Source organism: Panicum virgatum, chromosome 1N (assembly GCF_016808335.1).
Source record: "Panicum virgatum strain AP13 chromosome 1N, P.virgatum_v5, whole genome shotgun sequence".
Taxonomy (NCBI): Eukaryota; Viridiplantae; Streptophyta; class Magnoliopsida; order Poales; family Poaceae; genus Panicum; species Panicum virgatum.
In genome coordinates this window covers 58,265,810-58,288,971 of record NC_053145.1, presented here as the reverse complement: position 1 = coordinate 58,288,971, position 23,162 = coordinate 58,265,810, and the positions used below count along the sequence as shown (strand labels likewise).

Sequence of the window (23,162 nt, the reverse complement as noted above, 5' to 3'; positions counted from 1 at the left end):
GAACACATATCATCTATCTATTATCTTATTATTTGGCCAACAAATGGAGCCTTCACGTTCGCTCTCAAGATCTAGAAATTCCCACGTTAATCAGAGAAAATAAGAAAAATTAAAATTACTCATCACTGCCATTATAATAAAAGTTGGCCCAATATACACCTGTGTCTGACTAAATATAGCCCAACACGTCATTATAAAGAAATTATTCCAACAACTGCCATTATGATAAAAATCAACCCAAAATACCTCTGTGTCTAACTAAATATAGCCCCCATGCCATTATAAAGAAATTAATCTAATATTTAACAACTAGCGTTGGGTAAGCTAGGAGATTCTTAAAAATTACTATCATGATTTTTAATTTATTTTTTCTACGTGCATAAACATTGATAAAAAAATTTCGGACAAGTTTCAGAAAAATATTTGCACACCACAACACCACGCTCGAAAAAGTAGAAAAGTTGTAGCCTCACAGTGTACTGAAATATTTTATTATTTGGCCAACAAATGGAGTCTCCACATTCGATCTCAAGGCCTAAAAATTCTTACGTTAATCGAAAGAAATAAGGTAAATTAAATTACCCACCACTGTCATTACAATAAAAATCGGCCCAAAATACCACTGTGTTTAACTAAATATAGCCCTACATGCCATTATGAAGAAATTAATCCAATATGTAACATAATAATGAGACTCCAAACAACTAGGATTGGGTAAACTAGGAGATTCTTAGAAATTACTATCATGATTTTTAATTCATTTTTTCTACAGGCATAAATAATGATAAAAAAATTTCCGGACAAGCTTCAGAAAAATATTTGCACACCACAACACTACGCTGGAAAAAGTACAAAAGTTGTAGCCTCACAGTTTACTGAGAAATACTATCATTTTAGTTGAATAATTGTAACCTTATAGGAGTGAGGAATATTATTTTTAGCATACAATCAAAATATGTACAGACAGAGTTAATATGTGTTCTATTTACTAATATTTCAGTCAAAAGTCATGTTGAAACTAATAAATGGTGCTGAAAAAACTAGAAACAACCTTATGTCAACCATTGTTTATCTCACTATCTTAGTCAAATCAGTTGCAACCAGGTTTTTTTTACCGACCGGTGGGACAAAACCGCCGCCCACCGGTAGCGGTAAACCGGACCGGTTTGACCGGTTAGCGGAAAAAACCGGCCAAATTCAAAATCCAAACTAAAAATTCATGTTCAACCGGTTCCTATCGGCTAGTCGACTGGTTTGACCGGTTTACCGGTCTGGTTTGACCGGTTACCGGTCGGTTTGAGTGGTAACCGGCCAAATTTAATTTTTTTTTTCTTTTTTTGGTTTAAATTTAAATGCCCGCAAAGTATACTAAATGAATATTTGTATAACATGTTTTAGCCTAAATGAACCCTCCAATCCTCTTTTGTACTACTTTTACATTATATTTGTATACTTTTGTATGCACATTTTTTTTGTTTAACTTCAAATGCTCGCAAAGTATACTAAATGAACGAATATTTGAAAAAAATTTGACACCATTAGATTCGTCGCAACTTGAAGTATTTTTAGCATTTTTTTGGGAATTTTTATTTTTTGGAATTCAAATTTGAATTTTGAATTTGGGCCGGTTTGAAACCGGCCGGAACCAGAAATGAGTACCCAAGGCTAAGAGAGAAACAAAATAGATGTACTAAATCCATAATCCATAGGAAACGACAAGGGGGATGAGAAAAAATAAGAAAAAAGGAAAAGGAAAATAAGAAAAAGAAAAGGACATAAGCCAGCACGGATACGGAGTGGACGACGTGGAGGAGTAGAGTGTGGAGGAACTATTATTGGATTAGTGGCAACAACGAAGAAATGAATGGTTCATGGTGAATAGGATTCACACACTCCATCGATTCTACGAATTAAGCTGGGAATGAGAGAGTAAACCTCCTCTTTTTGTCTCCCCCCTTGAGCAACCAAGATAACAACAAACAAGAAGCAACCGCACCAGCAGGTGAGTACCAGGAAGACGCCAAGAAGCTGCCGCAAATCATTGACATAGAATCCAAAATAAATAAATAAAAACATTACACTACAACATTAACTGTAACACATAAACCTAAAAAATGCTCAAAATTTTTTTATGTCAAAACTAACACTACCTCCAAATGAATAATAATATGTTTGCCATTGACGCGATCCTCAAAATACAACTTTGAGTACTATTAAAAAATTTAGACTTTAGTAAAACTAAATATTTTATAATCAACAATTGCAACAACGAACTTAGAACTATCTCAAAATGGTATCCAATTCAAACTTAGAAGGAGTATGAAAATAAAATCAATTTATTAATCCTCAAATAGCGTTAATAGATCTTGATTTTCGTCAACAAAAAAATACTTTATGAAAGCCGATTAAAAAATGTAACCTTAAATATACTTACACCAAGCCTCACAAATAATAAATATAAATAATTAAATAATTTAAAATATAACATTAGAGATTAAATAATTTAAAATATAATATTATAGATGGTAATATCTAGCCGCGCAAATGCGCGAGTGGCCTTCCTAGTTTACATATGAACAGTCCAACAAAATTGCGGATAACGACACGTCGAGATGCAGCGGCCCAGCAGCCAGAGAGAGAAGAGGCGCTAAAGCGTAGGGGCTGGGGCGGGCCATTGACTGTTGGGGTGTTTTTTCTATTTTTATATTTTTTAAAAACATTTTTTACAAAAATATATTTTTGGTTTCACAATTTACAGTTTTATACCCCTGCCGCCCCCTGCCGGGCGGTAGGGACCTATATGTAATTAAAATTTGAGTGATATCGCATGGAGGCCCCTACCGCCCGGTGGAAGGGCGGCAGACAGGCCGACCGCCCGGCAGAGGGGCGGCAGGCTCCCCACCAATATAAAAGCAGAGGTCCCCCACCTGCATTTTCAGCAAACAACATCCATAGAGGGGAAAAGGAGAGACGTGGGGTGAGGGAGCGAGTTGCAACAGCGAAGCCCTGCCGGATTTTGGATCCGAACCGCAGGTAACCAATATTTCTCAACTTTGTCATTCTAAATTTTTTGTATTTTTAATTCTATGATTAGTGTTTTTTTATAATTATAGCCGCTTAGGGTTCGGATTAGTGGTTATAATTGAAGTCGTACCATGGTTTTAGAAACTGGTTTAATTAAAATTAAGTCTTTGGATGGCCAGATATGTCGAGTAAGTTGGCGTTTCAAGTTCATTACGTTGATTTCTATAGAATTACTCATGTTTCTTATTGAGTAAATCTATCAGCATTGGAATGAAAAACAGTGCAGTTTAGATAAACCCATAGAGAGGAGTTTTGGTTCCATACGCAAATGGCTTCACGGGAAGTTGAATGTGAATCCAAAGACTCATTTGATTACGGTTCATACCGTGACTTCCTGGGAAACAAATGTAGGAATATAGGGTAGTAAAAACAAAAATTTTCTACCACATAAACTAGGATTACTGCAGTTATAGATCACGGGATTACCACTAGACGCGCGGTTGCCGAACTTCTGTAGCGCGTCGGTGTAGTGCAGATGGAAGCCGGCAGTGCAGTTGCGTGAACCACCTCACGAACGGCTCGTCCTTGTGCAGCAAGCGCAGCACCTCCACAAAGTCCACACGTACCGGAAGAAGCGTCGCGATCCGGACTGCTAGGTCCGCGAGGGCGACCTAGGGCTTGGCGCACAGGAGGAAGGGGATGGCACTGTAGAAGCGTGAAGCGTCCCCTCATAAGAGAAGACTTAAATGTGATACAAAGCACCAGTCCCAGGAAGCTGATGCCACATTTATTACATCAGATGGTTCAAAACCGTACAAACCTTGGAGGACACTCGATACAGATGATGATAATTATTAACCAAGCTACAACATAACACCAGACTGCAAACCACATAGGGTCTACTACGGGCTCAGAGTACTGCGACAGCGGAGGCATCTCAACGGGGCCGGTTCCACAAGCAAGGTTGGGTGTAGAACGATAACCCTACTCGGCGTCGTCTGGAACGAAGTCCGGGTCTTCTTCTGTAAAAAGTGAGAATGGGGTGAGTACGAACGTACTCAGCAAGTCCAACCACACCCACGGAGGGGTTACCACAGGATAATATGCATAGGTAAATCAAGGATAAGGTTACGGTTTAATTTGCAGAAAAACGACATTTTATGCAGGGGTTCATTTTACGGAAAAACCTTTTAGAAATCAGCTTTTGCAGTAACACAGAGTTCAGGTTTTAAAACTGCTACCGGACTCCCCGTCCGTCGTAGCACACCGCACAACTGCCGGAACCAATTCCAAAAAACAACTCACACCAGCCCATCCCAAAGAAACACTAGTTAAGTGACCACACCGTAACTCGCCCAATACCGTGGGCACGGACTATTCGAATAGGTTCTTAACTCTGCAGAGGTGTGCAACTTTACCCACAAGTAGGATACCACAACTCGAACACCGTCGTGTCGGTGTAGATCCCAACATAGCCATTACCCACCATAGCTAAGCCTGACTAGCCATCACGGGATGTACCAAGGGGTCATCGACCGTTCACTTAGGTATAACCGGGCATAAGTCACTCGGGGCTTATCCCTTTTCCTTAGCCACCCGTTGCTCTCAGCTCTCCTGATGGCTACCACACCAACTAGTGGGATTTATGCTACGCCGTTGCCCATTCAATGGTCGAGTGGTTTGCACGAAAGAGGAGTTAGGTGAGATGACACACCAACTCGGTCCTTAGACACGACAAGATGGATATCTCCCTTCATTGCCCTGCCACATTGGCACGAGCACACCAAATGGCAAATCCGTGGATATGCCACCCATCCCGTCTACACTTTCTTTACAAAAACACCACATTTATCCCATCCCACACGCACACATTTTCTTTATAAAACAAAACGTATTATGAGTAAAGTCCTAAGCATTCTAATATCGATTAACGTCCAAGCAAAATCGAACGTTAATCTAGGTGGTCAAGGAATGGTCATCACAAATCAAGGGGTGGCTATCCAACCGTGTTTTCATGCAAGCAAAACATATGCAATTTTATTAAAACATGCCATTTGGTTGTGTTCATAAAAACTAGGACAGAAACATGCATCAAAGGATGGTATTGAACTTGCCGTCTTCGTAGCCTTCGGGGAAGTCCTGTCCTTCGGGCTCGGGGTCGCGGAACTGGTCCTCGTTCTCCTGCTCACAGAACTGCTCGTTGACGGGCTCTCCTTCGTTCACTCCGCGGTCTACAGCACACACAACCAAGCGTCCAATCAAAACAAAGATTCTATCATTGAGCTCGAATCGGAAACACATAAAATATAGAGTACGAAGTATTATTTTCGGGTGGTTTCCTAATGGCATGGCCAAAACTTGGTCATGAGGGGCGTGGTAAAGTTTCGGGTTGAACAGAGGTTGTTTGCTACATGAAATGATAGGTTTTAGCAAAGGTTCGGGATCGGATAAAGGGTCAGGGGCCTAGTTGTAAATAATTTGAGAGAACTCGGGGCCTGATTACGATTTCTAAAAGTATTTGGGCCTAAAAGAAAAGTGCAGGGACCTAATTATTATTAGGTTTAAATAGTGGGGGATTTATTTGCAAAAATAGAAAACAGAAGGGCCCTTTTAGGAAAAAGCCCATAAGGAGTGGGGGTTCTTTATGGAATAAAGGGAAGGGGGAGGGCCTAATGGCAAAACTGCCATCTCCCTCCTCCCCCTCGCACTGGGAAACAGGGGAGGCGGGGGCTCGCCGGCGGCGGCCTTGGGCCGGTGGCTCAGGGCGCTAGGGCGGCCGGGATCGTGGGGAAAAGGGGCAGTGGGATGTGGGGGATTGATTCCCCCACTCACCTCGGCCCGGGGCGTAGCGAGGAGGCGGGGCGGCGCGGGCCGGCGGCGGCGGCGCTACTGGAGCGGGGCGGCGGCGCTAGCGCTGAGGAGGGGAGGCGGTGGCGGCCAGGGAGGCTTGAATGTGGAGTAGCGGCGCCGGTGGGGAGGCTTTTATAGCCGTGGAGAGGCGGTGGCGCGGTGGAGGTGGGTGGCCGGCTCAGCGAGGTCCGCGGGCGGCCATTAATGGCACCCCGGCCGTTGCTGGCGTCGCGGAGCGGGGCACGGGCGGCGAGGGCGGCCACTGGGGACGGGACGCGAGCGGCAGCGGCGAGCACAGGGCAGCGCTGTGCGGGGCAGCGGCGCGCAGCGCGCGGCGCGGCCAGGCGCGCACGTGGGCTCGGCGGAGCTCACGTCGCTGTGGCCTGACGCGTTCGCCCACAGCCCTGTGCTCCGTGCGCGCGTGCGCGCAAGCGGGGCGGGACGCAGCGGGGGTGGCGCAGGCGGCGAGGCGGTGGTGCGCGGGAGCGGGCAGGCTGGCAGCGGCGGGTGTCACGGCGGCGCTCCGGGCACGCGGTCCGCGTGCGCGGACTGGCTCGGCGGGGCGCGCGGCGTGTCGTGGCGCGGGCGGGGTGGCGCGCGAGCGGGCGGTCGTGTCGTGGCGGCGTCGCGGGCAGGGGTGGTGCGCGGGCTGGGAGCGCGCGCGGGCGTTCGGTGGCAGGCCGAGCGGGGCAGGGCGGTGCGGCGTGCGGGGCAGCGGCCAGGAGCGGGGGCGAGGCAGAGGAGGGAGAAAGGAAGGGGAAAAGAGAAAAGAAAAGAAGAAAAAGAGAAAAGAAAAGAAGAAAAAGAAAAAAGGGGGAAAAGAAATGGAAAAAAAAGAAAAGAAATAGGAAAAAGAAAATAGGAGAGAGAGGGAAAGGAGAAAGGAGGGAGAGGGGGTGGTGCGTGCCAGCGGCGACTGCGGCCGCGGTCGGCCACGCGGGGCGTGTGGCCGCGGGAGGTGGGGCACGCGGTCGGAGGGGAGAGAGGAAAAAGGAGGGGGGCGGGATTCGCGGCGTCCGGTCGCGACACATCGTGTCGGATAGAAAAAATGGATGGGACGCGAATTGAAACCGGGTGTCGGGTTGTTCAGGAGAATTTCTGGGACTTGGGTTCAGGGTTTAAGGGAAGTCGAGCTCAACGAAAAACAACTTAGCGCATGATTTATTTAGTGAATTTTCAGGATGTCACAAAGCGCTACTGTTCACGCGCAGTACTGTAGCAGGGTACTGTTTACGCGCGAGAAAAGTCTAGGGTTAGCCTTGGGTGCCCCTCTTCCCCTGGCTTTTATAGCCCCTGGGTGCTCCTTTAGGTGGGCTCCTCTTGGGCCCCACCTTAGGCGCCCCTTTTGGGTCTGAGAGGCCCATTAGTGCACCTAAGCCCAGTCTAATTTGAATCTCATCCTTATCAGGCTTCTTTTCTTTAAGTGTGTGACCCTATGGGCTCACATGCGAATAGACATGGCCTGAGTACTCTTACTCGGCCCAATAGTAGACAGCGGCCTCTAGCAAGACATGTAACTCCTATATGCACACAAAGATCATATCAGACGAGCTGTCACAATGTCATATACATGTTGTTCCTTTTGCCACATGATATTTGGTCTAACTCCAAGCCAACCGCTCTTTCTCGATCCTGTGATTCGGAATCCTTGGTTAACTCTTAACCCCAGCATGGCCATGCATTTCCTGATCCGAATCACTCGAGGGGCCCAGAGATATCTCTCTCTTGCAGAGAGGGGCAAATCCCATCTTGACCGACCATGTCTCACAGCATGCTTCTTGACAGACCCGAAAGCCACCTTTATAACTACCCAGTTACGGTGTAGCGTTTGATGGCTCCTAAGTAAGTCGGTTCACATCTTAAGTACATACAACGATCTCAGGTCTTAGGACACAACGTACATATTGTGTAATGAGAAGTCATCATCTCGTGTTGGGTCAGTTCAGTCTCATGTCTCACATGAGACCACATTATTAGTTTGACATCCCCATGTCCATGACTTGTGAAACGTAGTCAATCAACTAATACATGTGTCAGTCTAATATTCATATGTGTCATCACATGAACTCCGACTAGGAACATTTTAGAATATCCATACAAGTTAAGAGTTTCACAAATACTTCACATAAGCATTAATCAATACAAGTTGTCATCCTTGGATATTCAAGGAACACTTTATTAACCATGAATACAAGGAAATATGATTGCCTCTAGGGCATATTTCCAACAACAAATGAGGATTTCTGGGAGTTGACGCTTATAAGTAGTACGGAAGAATGAAAACATTACATGCACACCGCTCTTCAAAGAGGATGGCCTCTCGCAATGGTAATTTAGATTCACCAGAAGGTTGGTGATTTAGGTGACGGGTCAACACACAGAACATATGACTAGAATGAAGAGTTGGAAGAGGAAAAAAAAAGAAGGGAACGTACAAACTCCAGAACCGGAACCAGAACCACAAGATTTAGCAGATGAAGGCGAGCGGATACCTGGAATTGTGGAGGACATGGAGAAAGAAGACCAGGATGCACAAATAATGGAGCAATGTGGGGACTCATCGGACGATGAGGACGATGAGTGCTTCCCAGTGCTAGGTGAATGGCGTGAAGAGGGTTTTGGGAATCCAGTGGTACAAGATATTAGATGTCCGGAGTTTGAATACAGAGTGAATGAGGTCATACAAGGGGCAAAATATCGTACCATTGAAGATGTGAAGGATGCTGTGAAGGTCTGGGCTGTATCTCTGAGGAAGGAATTCAGAGTGTTGAAGTCTAGCAGCAAAGAATACGAGGTGAGGTGTGTAGATAGGGACTGTACATGGTGAGTGCATGCCTATAAGTGGAAGTTCAAAACACACTGAGAATGTTCAATTGATAAACCACATACTTGTAGATTGACAGGTGTTATGGGATATCACCGTAATATCACATCTACTTTCGTGGCCAAGAAGATGTATGGGGTGATTCTTGACAAAATGGATTATGAGTCTGCATTGATAATTTAGAATGACAAAGTTGAGAAATATTGGTTACCTGCGGTTCGGATCCAAAATCCGGCAGGGCTTCGCTGTTGCAACTCCCTCCCTCACCCCACGTCTCTTCTTTTTCCCTCTATGGATGTTGTTTGCTGCAAATGTAGGTGTAGGGAGGGGGGACCTCAGCTTTTATATTGGGGGAGCCTGCCGCCCCCCTGCCGGGCGGTCGGCCTGCCTGTCGCCCCTCCACCGGGCGGTAGGGGTCTCCATGCGATAGCACTCAAATTTTATTTACATATAGGTCCCTATCGCCCGGCAGGGGTATAAAACTGTAAATTGTGAAGCCAAAAATATATTTATGTAAAAAACATTTTAAAAAAATATAAAAATAAAAAAGGTGACCGTTGGGTTGTTTGAATGACAGAATGAGTGAGAAAGATGGGCCTTGATGGACTGCTGTCGAACGGGCTCAGAAAAGAGGCTTTGCTGCTAGCTAGAATTGTTTTGTTTTATTTCTTCCACCAATGAACTTTGGGTGTTTCTTGTTTGGAAAAAGTCCAAATTAGTACCCTGTGTTTTCACGGAAGTCCGCATAACCTCCTAAGAAATTGTTTAGTTTACTTTACTATAATGGTTTTTTAAACTGGTGCACTTAACACCTTTTGGCAGTAAACTAATTCGGTATTGGTGACGTGGAGGTGGTTTGCAAATAATCAAGCCACATAAGCTTGATGACGTGGCCAGAAATTTTCTAACGCACATAACCCCCTCCCCTGGCCCCACACAAGCTTCCCCTGTTTTGCGACTCCGCCTTGCCGAATCGTCCCCTTCTCCGTCGGCGGTGGATCAACCCAGCGAGGGTGGGGAGGGGCAGCGGTCCCTGCCGGCCTATTCGTGCTCACGGCCTCCCCTATGTCCGCTGCTCCCTGCCTATTCATCCCCTTCTCCGCCATGCGACGGTTCGACCTAGCGAGGGCGAGGAGAGTCAGCAGGCCGGCGGCGGGGATAAGGGTGTTCTCGCCAGAGCACTACACGATCTGCGACGGCGGCGGGATGCTGGCAGCGCACGCCACACACCTAGCAATCACTCCGCTCAACGTGCTCAAGGTCACGTGTTGTCGGCGACAGCGACCAAGGATGCCCGGCTGCGGACAGCGACGGTGAGATCTTTTCCTTCCATCCTTCACTGCTTTCTTTCTTCAGAGCTTCGAGTGGATGAGATCCTTGAGATACACTAGAGTTGTTCCAGGATGTGAGGTTGAAGTGTGTGGCGTGCAGTTGGTTCTGAGGTTGGAGACTGCAATGTTGTGGCTTTTGAAACCTTTTGTCTAATTGCCATGCTTCTCTGGTTTGAGATTTCTCTTTTAGATTCTTTTGAATTGGCTTCAAGGTTTGGTTATGTGAAGCTTTCCATGTTAGCTAGTATGATCTTCACCATGCTGAGATGACAGTAAGAGAAACAATCGACTTCTCTTCCAAGATGCTGGGAACCAATAATAAATTTGGTAAGACATACTCTTGCATATCAAGCATATAGTGAGCACATTTTGAACATCACTGGAATGTGCTGTAGCAGCACTACAGACACTGCAACTCAAGAAGGAAGTGCGTATAGAATGTTCGAGATATATCAATCTTTCCCTGTCAAAAATACTGACAGATTCCTGTTTGTTTGGAACAATAATTTTAGAGATGCTAGGAGAAGCAGTAAGAAGAAAAAAAGGTGTCATAAATAAAGTGGACCAATTCTAAGGTAGTTTCACATTGTACTATTTTGTTTCTGGTGAAACTGGATTATATTTTGTTTAGTTACTCAAACAACTGTTATCTGCAGGCTGCCACCTTTGGAGAAGAAAGAAACCTTACAACAAACTACATTATCAAGGTCTATTGGACTGAATGGATGATGGCATGATGCAAACCATCCAGGAAAGAGGCTGTCAGCTACTGGTACTTGTGAATCAGGATCAGAGCAAATGGGACAGTAACAAGAGCACTATATACTTCCATAGCAGTGCCTTTGGTCAAATCATAAGCTTGGCCTATAATAATGCTCTGTAATAGCAGCTTGATGTAATTGGCACTTGATGTACTTAAATCATATAGCAGAATGTTTTATCATGCTCTGTAATTGTCACTTGATGTACTGAAATCATATACCAGAATGTTTTTTCATGCTCTGTATTGGCACTTGATGTACTGAATGAGTGAAGTTATGGAATCAGAAAATGGAAATGCATTGCAACAACTATGTTTTTAATAAAAAAGTTCTTGTCTGACATTTAGATGGATAACTGAGGAACACAACTATGTATTGGCATATCTGACATTTAGATGAACATAACAAAACACCCATTTAGATGAAAGTCACAGTACTAAATGATTGAGCAAAAAAAAAGTTTAACATAACTAGAAGACCCCTGACACAGTGACATAACCAAGCTAATTGACATATCACTTTGTAGTTGAAGTTTTCTTCTTCCCTAGTCTTGCCTTAGCAGCAACCTGTGCCTTCATCTTCATTGGTGTTGAGGTTGTCTGGGATTGCACTTGAGATAATTCAGATGCCTGACTGCTACATTGGGTGCCTCCATTTCTTCTTGCCTTCTTAAGGGGCATGCTGCTCTCAAGTACCTACAGCCAACCAAAATAAGATGAGTGCACAATAAAAGCATACATGAATGGAACCATACTAATGAAATTACTTACCTCTTTGCCTTTCTCCATAATTTTTCTCTTTGCTTTTGATTTGGGGCAACATGTTCTAGAGTTGTGGCATGTTTTTTTACACTTACTGCATGTTATTACACTGCCCACCCTAGAGACTTTAGTTGCCTTCTTGGACTCACCAGGTTCCCTCCTCCTCTCCTCTCTTGGCCTCCAGGGCATCTTCACATATGCTGGAGGCTGAGGTTGCCTAGGGTCAGTTGGCCACTGGCCCATTCCTTGCATTGGCAGCATGCAATGATCATAGATCTTATTGTACTCCACTACTGAGTAACAATCAGCTATGTAGTCCTCTAGTTGCAGACTGCTCAAGTATATTGCAGTGACGGCATGATGGCAAGGAATGCCTGACAACTGCCAATACCTGCAAGAACAAGTCCTTGCGCCAATATCAATTGTGTACCTCCTGTTCTTGTCTTTGACCTCATATCCATCTTTCCCATTCCATATTGCAGTGCAGTACTGGGCAAGGTTAATATACATGTTCAATTTCTTCCTAATATTTGGACATATCCTTGAGTTCCATTTGGCTAACTTTGCTCTGTTTTGTTGTATCCTCACATAAACTTTGGTTCTGATCCCCTCTAGCATGGAAAGGATAGGATGGGCCCTGATATCAACTATCCAATTGTTGAAGCTTTCACACATGTTGTTGTCCACACTATCACAATTGGAGCCAATGTTGAACCATGCTCTGCTCCAAGGTTTGGGGTTTGTATTCATCATATCTTTAGCACCAGCAGCTGTTAATTGGGCCAACTTTGCCTTGCAATAGTTGAAAAATTGCAAATTAGAAGCTTTGGCACACATCCAAAATGACTTTTGGTAATCAGTCTTCCTGTATGTCTTCCTCCAATTTGCATAAATGTGCCTCGTGCACATCCTATGTTCACATTCTGGGAAGTATTCAACAACTGCATTGAGCAAATCCTTTTGTTGATCAGATATTATAACCCAGCCCTTGCCACCAATGGGGATGTTCAGATCCTTCTGTAGAAGACCAAGAGTCTTCAGTCTCCTTCTCCACCATTACCCAAGCTACTGGATATATCTGATTATTTGCATCCCTTCCAATAGCACATATGAGTTCACCATTGTAAGCTCCCTTGAAGAAACACCCATCCACTCCAATGACTTTTCTGCATCCAGCAATAAAATCTTTCTTGCAAGCATCAAAGCAAACATATATTCTCTGAAACACAGGGAAATCATAGTCAGGATCCAAGCACACTGCAACTGTGCTACCTGGGTTTGTCCTAAGTATCTCTGCTTGATATTGAAAGACCTTGGCATACTCTCCTTTGCATGACTCATATATTCTTCTCATGACAATTGACTTTGCTCTCTTAATCTTGGGCAAAGAAACTTCTGCACCCATCTCAAGCAACACAGTCTCCTTGATATTGAGAAGCCTCCATGATGGATTGGCCCTAATGATGTGCTCAAATCTGTCAGCTATCCTAGGTGCTGTCACCAATCTGTTGTCCCTTCTCTGTGGGCATTGGTGAACATCATTGAATGTCTTCACCTTGAAGTGCTTTTTGTCTTTGGAAGCAAAAATCATCCAGGGGCAGCCCTTCCATGAACATTTACATATGATCCTATCCTTCTCATCCTTTGGAAAATTGAGGTGTCGCCTAGTAGCTAAACCATACTTGATGAGAGCATCCTTGAACTGCACCCTCCTCAGAAACATGGATACGCCAGTGTAGGCGCATATCCCGTGTCGGATACGTATCCGATACGGATATGGCACGGATATGGCATGGATATGTATCCGTGGCGTGTCCGCGTATCCCAGATTAAATGGGCCGAAAACTAAGGAATGGATACGTATCCTTGCCATCGATACGGCCCGGCCCAAACTTCTTCATGGAGGTAGGGGAGGAACCGCGCGGCTCACCGGCGGAGGGGCACGGGCTCGTCGTGGAAGAGGGCAGGGGAGGGGCGCCGCGGCTCCTCGCTCACCCTGCGGCCATCTTCTCCTCCCGCTCGGGCACGTCGGCGGAGGGAGCCACCGGGAGGAAGACGGAGGAGGGCGCCCCCGCAGCCATGGCGGAGCTCGCCATCTTCCTCCGCACCTCCCTCCATCCCTGCTCACCGGCCGCGCGCGCTGCTCGGTCCACCCGTGCTGCGCTGGATGGTGCGCCATGGAGGGGAGCAGACGGAGCAGGGGCGATGCGCCGTGGAGAGGGGAGCGGATGGAGCAGCGACGCCCCCTTCTCCGGCAAGATTCGGCCGCGGGAAGGTCTCCTCCACCCTCCCCGGCGGCGGATCGGGGCCCAGCAACAACGGATCGGGTCCTGCCTAGAGTAGAGCGCGAAGGGGAGGAAGAGTTGCGGCAGTGGCGGTGGCGGCAGTGTCGCTAGGAGTTGGATTGTAGGATAAATAGAGCTTAGGGCAAGTGGTGGGCTAGCTGGGCCGTAAAACAGCAGGCCGACGGCCCATCTCTTCCTAATTGCTATTGCAAGATAATTTACTACTTTACAAACTTAATATGTGGCATTATTTATTTATTTAAAAAATAGTAAAACATATCCGCGTATCGGGTTTTTTTTAGAAAATTGCCGTATCCGCGTATCCGTATCCTTCCGATACCGATATGCGTATCCGTATCCGTGCTGCATAGGCACCCTCCCAGCAAATATCATACCAAGAGCAAAAGTGGGAGTTGCTGCTTCACTATCAAATCTTGGAAACCTGCCCTTCCTTCTAATTGCCTCACCCTCATCATCTTCTTCATAACTGTACTCATCACTTGAATATATCATGGGAGTTTCATCATCATTGTCATCCTGCAATGCATTTGCTTCAGCTGCAACCTCTTCCATCTCTTGCAGGAATTGTTTAGTGGCTGCAGGGTTAGACCTTTGATTTCTAGCATTTGTCCTGAACTCATCCACCTCTTCATCACCATATGAACTGTCACCATCCACATATTCTTCATCAGACTCTGTTTTAGCTTCCTCCTCATCAGGGTCAAATCCTTCTGAGCTATCCCCTTCAACATCTCCATTCCAGTCAGCATCACCATCAACACCACCTTGCCCATCTCCATCTCCAGCAGCATTCACCATTGGACTGCTCTTTGTAGGATAAGACCCATCTAGTTGTTCTTCGCCTTGCTCTGCACCTGCATCACTCTTGTGAATGTCCACATAAATTTCAGCAACACCATTACCTGTAATGCAATCAGACATGAACTGACATGTCTTATCATCATTTAGAGGCCTCAAACCACGATTTAGATCTTTTCCAGGAAACAGCCAGTGAAGTTGCACATCATCATCTTTGCCAAGTGTCACATGATCTGACAGAAATCCTCTAACTTCTGGCAAAGATATCTTATCTCTATCCAAGTGAGATAATCCAACAAATGTTTCACCTATATAGTTCACGTTGTAGCCATCGTAATCAAACCTTCCCCCAACATGAAATCTAATTGCCAATACATCTCCAGAATCCATTGCCCTGAAATGCAATAAATAACAAACCCATCTACAATTACACATACAGAAACCCTAGCCTTGTGAAGCAAAATTCAACCAAGGTGCTAGTCCTACAGGGAAGAGGTACGCACCTCAGTAAGTTCACCTGCTGCCGATAATCTCTGCTGTGCCGCGATCGCCGCCGATCACCACCTGGATCGATCCACCCTGGGGCAGAGTCCAGGATGAAGAGTTCTTGAGCAAAGCACAATGGGGAGGGACAACAGCATGGGCAGGGCAGGTAGCAGTAGGGGGTACGCACCTCAAGAGATTCGTCGCCGCCGATCACCTCCGCTGTGTCGTGATCGCCGCCGGAGTCGGCACCAGGATCGATCCGCAGCCAGGCGGAGTCGCGATGGCTTTACGTGAGGCAAAGGAGCGGTCACAGGCAGGGGAAATTAGGGGGGTTACGTGTGCTAGGAATTTTTGGCCACGTCATCTAGCTTATGTGGCTTAATTATTTGCAAAACCACCTCCACGTCACCAAAACCAGATTAGTTTAGTGCCAAAAGGTGTTAAGTGCACCGGTTTAGAAAACCATTGTAGTAAACTAAACTAAACAATTCTTTAGGGGGTTATCCGGACTTCCGCGAAAACACATTATAGTAATTTGGACTTTTTCCTTCTTGTTTTGTTCAAAGCTGTCAGCCTCCCCTAAAAAAATTAAAGCTGTCAGCCACCCTAGCTTTGCCTCATTGCAAACTGAAAACGCGTCATCTTCTTTCCTCGACGGTGGTTGAATGAGAATGCCAGTACAAACGATTAACCAACAAACTGCTAGCTACTCGATGCACCCTCCGGCTCATAATCATTATTGTTGTTTTCAAAACACCTTATTCAACGACTTCAAAGTAGTTTTGACTCATTTTTTCAATCTTACCTTTTGTCGGTTCCATTAAATAGTAGTAGGTGCTTTTTGATATCATAAATGCACACTTTCGAAAGAATAACCGTGGCTAAGAATAAGATGATCGTTAAATATATTTGGATGAGCAGTACTGGCAGTGGCACAAACTACTTCGGCTGTGTTTAGATACCTGGAAAAGGTGGGAGAAAAAGTCGCATCGGACACTGTAGCACACTGCAGCACTTTTCGTTTGTTTGTGGTAAATATTGTCCTACCATAACCTAACTAGACTCAAAAGATTCGTCTCGAAACATACATCAAAACTATGCAATTAATTTTTTTATTTACCTACATTTAATACTCCATACATGAATCATTTGATATATTTAATGTTTCGATGTGATTTTGATGTAATGTAAAGTTTGGATTTGGGGGGGGGGGTGTTTGGATCAAAACACACCCTTCCAATCTTACCTCCTGTGGGCTGTGGCCAACGGCAGTACTCCTACAATTCGTGACCTGATCCGCATCGTCCGGTGGTCCAGGCGTCCAGCCGCAGCCAGCCACACAAACTGCAAGAAAGAAACCCCAGCCAGCCCAATGAGAGTCGATGAGTATGGGTATGGCCGCGTTTGCGCTTTGCAGCACGCAAAACCAGGAAAATATGCGAAGCCAACAAGATGGGACTGGAACTCTGGAAGTGAAAAGGAGCCCGTTCCATGAACAGGTCAGAGGTGGCAGGCGCGCTCCGGGGCCCCGGGAAGGCGGAGGCCGCCGTCACGTGCCGCGAAATGCCATACTCATCGACTGCTGCCGGTAGCCGTTGGGCATGGCGGCTCTGGCTGGCGCTGGCCCCGCCGTGCACTAGCCGACTACTAGCCGTCAAGCCGTTAGCCGTGGCTGGCTGGCTGCAGATTCCACCTTCCTGGGCTCCTGGCTGCTGGCTCCCTGCCCCTGTGATTCACGTTCGCTCCCGCGTCCCGGCAGAGCCGTCGCGTCGCGTCGGGCCCGCAGCATAGCCCATGGTCCCTGGAGGCATTTGCGCCCCTGCAAGCAAGTTCCTGGTTCGCCCTGGCCTTGGGCGGAGGAGTGCGACGAACTCATGATCCGACGGCCCGTGTCGCGATCCATCCTCGGCGCGTCAAGGCTGGTTCCGCTTCCACTTCCACACGCGCGGCGCGGTTCCAGGTTGTCTCTCACTTGGTTGGTGAGGCATCCATCATTCTCAATTTCGCCCATGCTTCCTCCTTTGAAAGAGCATGCAACTCTCGTTTTTCCAATCTATTTGGAGGCATGTCGGTGCCAAGACCCGACGGTCTAGCACCAACTAGGGATGATGCTGCGTGTCCCTAGTCCCAGATAGTTGATGCAGGAGGCAACACAGTAACACACGGGTTTATTCTGGTTCCGGCCACGGAGTCATACGTCCAGCAAGGGGTGTGCGAGGGCACTGTACTGTCTTGCACCGAGGTGCCTATAGTAGGGGTACAAGCGAGGCGAGAGAGGGAGGAAAGCTCCCAGGTCTCTGCTAGGGGAAGAGTTGATTCAGGCAAATGCCAATATCGGGGCTCAAGGGCGTGTGTGCTCCGTGAGTTGTGCTGAGTGTAGTGTTCTGCCCAGATGGATCAAACATAGACCGTCTCCTCCTTTTATAGACACAAGGAGGGGCGGTGTACATGTACAGGAGGGGGGAGAAGTCGTCGTTCTTCCCCGAATCGAGGGTGCACAGTGGTCGACTACTGTATAAAGTACACTGCGAGTACTGGAGATCGTGGCAACGGGCGTGGCAGTTGTCCTGGGCATCGTCCTTGGCCTTGCGAAGATCGTGCCGGTGTCCTGGCAGCTCCAGCGGGTGGCGTGGTGGTTGCTGTAGAGGGTACCGTCCTCTGCGCTTGACGTGGCGGCGTCCCGAGGGTCCGGCAAGCGGAGGTCTTGATCTGGTCAAGGCTTGGGCCGCGCCCGAGGGTCATGCCCATGCCATTCGAGGGTTCTGCAGTGGAGTGAGCACAAGGGAAGTACGGGGAGTTGGCAGCACAGCGGCTAGAGCAGTGCTGAACACGTCTCGCACAGCGTCGCAAGTTCCCACAGTGGCGCCACATCGTCCGGAATGGCGTAGCAGTGACCGGAGTTGGCGGACGAGACTCCGGTCACAGTCACTGTGCGGAATGGCGGCCTGACGCCGTCTGACCCGAGCGCTGCGGAGGAGTGGTTGGCATTGAATGCCTCCGTACGGCGGGAGGGCGAACGGATGGTGGTTTGTCCTTTCTGTCGAGGGGTGGCCTCGAGCGAGGCGGAGTCGATCCGCTTGCTCGAGGGTAGGCCCTCTACTTCAAGCGAGGCGGAGTCGCGGGTTGTAATCAAAGGTCTCGGCGGGGAGCCCTCGAGCGAGGCGGAGATCGCCCCGCGGGTTCGAGGGGGGTGCGGATGGGCCGCACTGTGTACTTGGGCCGTGGATTGGGCTTCTTTGAGTCCTTTCATTTCCTTCGGATCGAAGGGAGGCTATAGGCCTTCATGGGCCCGATTGCCTAACACGTATTTGCGTTTTTAGGGCGATTTAGTCCCCTGGTTAGGGTGTCCCTATTCATGGTACCTGACAGTAGCCTCCGAGCCTTTGTAGGAATGAGCATCAGCCCTGCAGAGGCTTGACCCCTCGAGGGCGTGACTCGGGTGCTGACCGTGGAGATCTTGGCTTGCCCGGCGGGGGCGTGACGGTGCTCCGGAGAGTGTTGTTGGAGGAGTCTGGTCTGGGATCGGGGTTCGTTGTTGGAGAAGCAGTGAGGTGGCCACTCCGAGTTGTCTATGCAGATCAGTCGCCTCGAGCACCATGGCGTTGCCGCTGGGGATGTCACCGCCGTGCTGATGAGGGCGTTCGAGCTGGTCTGCGGCGGGTTTTGATTCCTTGAATGTGTGAAGTTTCCTCCGTGGGGGCGCGTCAGCGCACCCGCGGTAGTAGCCCCCGAGGCCTTGGATGAGTGCTTGCACTTGTCCAAGGGCTATAAATACCGCCCTGCATGGTTGACAGATTGGGGGGACTGCTCAGCTTCCTTTTCAGTCGGCATCGGCGTTCCTTTTAGCCGGCCTCAGCGTTTTTCATGCTGGTGCAGTGGCCCGTCATTCTCCTGATCAATCCGACATGCGCGTTGCGAGTGCGGGAGGTTCGCTAAACACGCGTGATTTGACAATCGACGGTAGCCGATTCAATCGAGGGCGCGGCTTGAGTCGTGGTGTGCAAGGAGCCCCCGAGCCCTGGCCTGTGTGAAGGCGTTCAGGGGACCCTCGACTTCCCATTACGACCCTCGTCGCCCTTCCGCAGGGAGGAGGGGTGAAGCGCGTCATGCTACCCATGCCCGGGCCGCGAGCTATGGCTACTTCAGTGAGCTGTTATCGGGTAGTTCAAGTGAACGTCCGTGCCCCATTCGGTATGGGTCGGCTTGTGGTCCGTGGACACATCACATAAAGCGCTCGCAAAGGTTTGCTAGGCGGGGCTCGGACCCGTTTGATAGGTTCCGAGAGCTCGGTTCTCTCCCTCGATGGAATCCCCCTGCTAGGCACCCTCGACTGGCCTTGAACACTGTGTAGGATGTCTCGAACTCCATGTTCGAGGGTAGTTTGTACGGCACATCTGTGTAGTCCCTGACTCAGGTGATCTGGGGCGCCTGTCGAACCCTCGCTGGGCTAAGCTTCGAACCCCTGATCAGTAAGGCCTCGAAATTGACTTCCTTCGACGGTAAGAAATCCCCGGAGGGAATATTCCGTAACAGGTTGCTTAGACGGCGCGGAGTCGGCGGGCGTGTGTGCGGGTCTCCTGCTAGTCGTGGGCGACATGGCCCTGTACGTGCGGGCTGTGCTGGTGCGCCTTTTCAGGCGGCTGCCTCGGGTAGACGAAGAGACGTGGGCGGCGGCTGGCGGATGGGATGGTGCTACAGTCCCGCCGCGCCTCGCCGGTTACTACGCCGTAATTACTGCCAGGTGCGCGCGTGGGGGGCCCTGCGGTCGTGGGCCCAGCTGTCAGTGACAGCAAAATCTACCGCATTCAATGCGGTGGATTCGGGCTGCAGCGGCGAATCCGCCCATCTTGATGGATAAAAGCTTGAAAGGAGGGAGCGTTTGGGGCTCACCTGGCCATCTTGCCTTTACCTCCCTTGCCTTCTCCGCCTCCCCTACATCCGGAGCCCAGAGCCGAGAGCGGGAGGAGGAAGAAGAAGAAGAGAACGAGAGCACACCTTAGCCATCGTCGAGCTTGCTTCCCCGTGTTCCCCGATGATTCGAAGCAATGTCGGGGGTCGATGAGCCGTTGCCGTCGGCGGTCTTGGAGCAGTTGGTCAACGACAGGCTCTTGCCATTGAACACCAACTTGGAGCGGCCAGTGTGGACCCCCCCCATTGCCGGAGTAGACCGAGCCGAATCCCCCCGACGACTACATCGTGAGCCTTGTGCGGCTCCACGAGAGGGGATTCGACGTCCCTGTCGGCAGATTTATGCAGGCGCTGTGCGACTACTACGGGGTGGAGCTGCACAATTTTGGCCCCAACTCCATCTCGCAAGCGGCGGTCTTCGTCGCCGTCTGTGAGGTGTATCTGGGGACTGAAGCACACTAGAATCTGTAGATCCACCTGTTCCGTGGCGAGCTCTTCATCGACAACGCGCGGGACCAGCCGAAGAGGTACGCTCGCACCGGCGGCCTCATGCTTCATGTGCGCGGGCAAAGGTCGAACCTATACATCCCCAGCAGGATGACCACCAACAACGCCGGGTGGACCCGGGGGTGGTTTTACCTGCGCAACTTCGGCAACCGGCTCCCGGCGTTCACCAAAAAGGTGCTCCGGGAGAGGCCGGAGAAGTGGAATTGGGGGGTGTCGCCCCCTACACATCAGGCTAGGCTCGAGGTCCTCACCAACGTGCTACAGCATTTGGCGAGGAAGGGGCTGATGGCGGCGGCCGTCATCGCGAACTTTCACCGGCAGAGGGTGACCCCTCTCATGGAGAGGAAGCTGTCGATCTTCGACCTTACCCTCGAGGCCCCGTACGAGGGCTTGAGGACATCAAACGTGCTGCTCCCCTACGACATTGCTGCCAGGAGGGCGAGGAATGCAGTTGCGGAGTTCCCCTCCGGCCCTAAGGATCTTTGGAAGATCAAGATGCGCCCCACGGAGGGGTATATTTCTGTGGTGAGTTTGGTTTTCGATTCATTGTCGATTTTGTGCAGTTTCTTCCCCGCTCCTTTCTCCTGACTTGGCCGTGTTTGCAGGGAGTGAGCCACAAGGGCTGTGTCTCAAAGCCCCCGATCCCGGAGGAACGCGAAGCCAACCGCCTGCGCGACGAGGCGGCGAAGAAGAGGAAGGAGGCGGCGATGGACGCTGCCACCAGGAAGAGGGAGATGAAGGAGAAGCACGAGAAGGAGTGCAAGATTGCAGAAGCGGAGGGTGCTCCGCGGCCCGCCACACCTGAGTCCATCGAGGAGGAGGACTCCTCGGACGTGGAGCTCCGTTTTTCGGATGACGACGAGGCGGCGACGGGCGCGGGTTCCCTGTCGGTCTATCGAGGGATTGGTGGCGAGGATATGACGGTGACACTGGGTGAGGTGAGGCTGACGCCAAGGTCACTGACGGAGGTGCCGCACCCCGTGAGCACAGAGCCGGGGTTGCCCACGCAGGCGGCGGGACGAGGGTCGCCCACGCCGGCAGCGGGCAGAAGATAGTCCACGCCCGTGATGGGGCAGAAGTCGCCCCCGCCGGCGACGGGTAGGAGGACACCCTCGTCCGCGGTGTCGACGGGCGGTGGAGGGTCCGCGGCGAGAGTAGAGATGCCCGCGCCGACGGCCTCGAGGCGACAGGCCGACCCGAGTGTGACGGCTCAGGTTTTTAAATAACCAATTTAGGGTAATTAGAACCAAATCATGCATCATTAAATAGGAAACCTTGAATATGCATGTGTATGCATGTGTGTTTATGTGTATATGAAATGTGCACATAAAATGACAGGTCAAATGAACCATAGAATTCGAGGTTTTAAACAATCTTTCAAATTTTAAACAAATATGCTTTGAAAATAATTTCTAAAATATAGCTCAAACGAATTTTTGTCCAAAACCAAAGTTGTAGGTTTTCAAAAGACGAACAACTTTCGTGTTCAAAGTTTTTCGAGTTATCACACAAAAATGGGAGAAAAATTTGAATTTCGAAGCATATAGTACCTTTTCAAATGTACTCAAGTTTCAAATTTTATTTTTTTCAAACGAAGCCTCAAATGAAAAAGTGACTAAAACGAAAGTTGTAGATCTCGAAATTTTGAGCAAGTTTGGTATTCAAAAGTTTTTCATTTGACCTTTGGAATAGGTAGAAAATTTGAGTTTACAAAATGAAATTTTGAACTTTGCTTTAATTACAAAGTTGCCATCAACTCCATCTCTCTCTTCTTCCTCTGTTTTCTCCCTCCCTCACGCCGTTCACCGTCGGTGCACCGGCGTCGGCCACCTGGCCGGCCACGCGCCGCGCCCCGGCCAACTCCGCTTTGCGCGCCCACAGTATAGCCCAAAAAACCGCTCGCCCTGGCACTTCCTTCACGCGACGCGTGTCCCCGACGCCAGGTGACGCGCCACACCGCCCGCGCCGTCGTCGACGGCCATCGCCTCGCCGTCGCTCTCCTTGGCCGCATATCCCTTCCCCAGGCAGCGCACCCGTGCCCAACTCGTCCTCCTCCTCATGCCCCACGATACACAAGGGGCCGCGACCCCCCTCTCTCTGCTTGCCCCGGAGCTCACCGTGAGCCATGGCCGCCGCCGCCCACGGCCACCACGGCGCCCCGCGCCACCACCCCCTCTTTCCCCAAACCAAGTACCCCAGCACAACCACCGTCTCCCAGTGACCCTCCCAAACCCGGCCGCCGCTCCCAATCGTCGCCGGCAAGCCGCCGCCGCGGCACAAAGCCCAGCCAGCCGCCCGCTCCACGTCGATCCCCCACCTCCGCCCTCTCCCCGACCAAGACAACCCGCCCACGGGCTCCCTCTCGCGCTGGTGAAGCTCCCCGGCCCGAGCTCGCCCCAAATCGGTCGCCGGAGCGCCGCCTCCGCCGCTCACCGTCGCCGCCGACTCGCCACCTCCGGCCGCCCCAGACGCCAATAGACCCACCAGCAGGTAGCACTCGCCGCCCCCTACCTCCTCCACACCTTCCTCTCCGGAAACCGGCCGGCCGCCGCCCTCTGTCGCCTCCTCTGTTCCTTGAACCGGCCAAGGGGCCTAAACATAATATT

At 49.6% G+C, this 23,162-nt stretch overlaps 2 long non-coding RNA genes across 3 annotated transcripts; both read left to right on the top strand.

The window, feature by feature from the left end:
* The first annotated feature begins 3,301 nt into the window (after positions 1 to 3,301).
* On the top strand, positions 3,302 to 8,167 carry LOC120654227. The gene is made up of 3 exons (XR_005667030.1): positions 3,302 to 3,431; positions 6,768 to 6,770; positions 8,113 to 8,167. It is a non-coding gene; the product is annotated as an uncharacterized LOC120654227 (long non-coding RNA).
* A 1,435-nt stretch (positions 8,168 to 9,602) lies between these two features.
* On the top strand, positions 9,603 to 11,118 carry LOC120657003. Of its 2 annotated transcripts, XR_005668053.1 has the most exons (3): positions 9,603 to 10,356; positions 10,542 to 10,604; positions 10,686 to 11,118. It is a non-coding gene; the product is annotated as an uncharacterized LOC120657003 (long non-coding RNA). The 2 variants fall into 2 exon arrangements; XR_005668052.1 differs by having other exon boundaries at positions 9,603 to 10,604.
* The last annotated feature ends 12,044 nt before the right edge of the window (positions 11,119 to 23,162 follow it).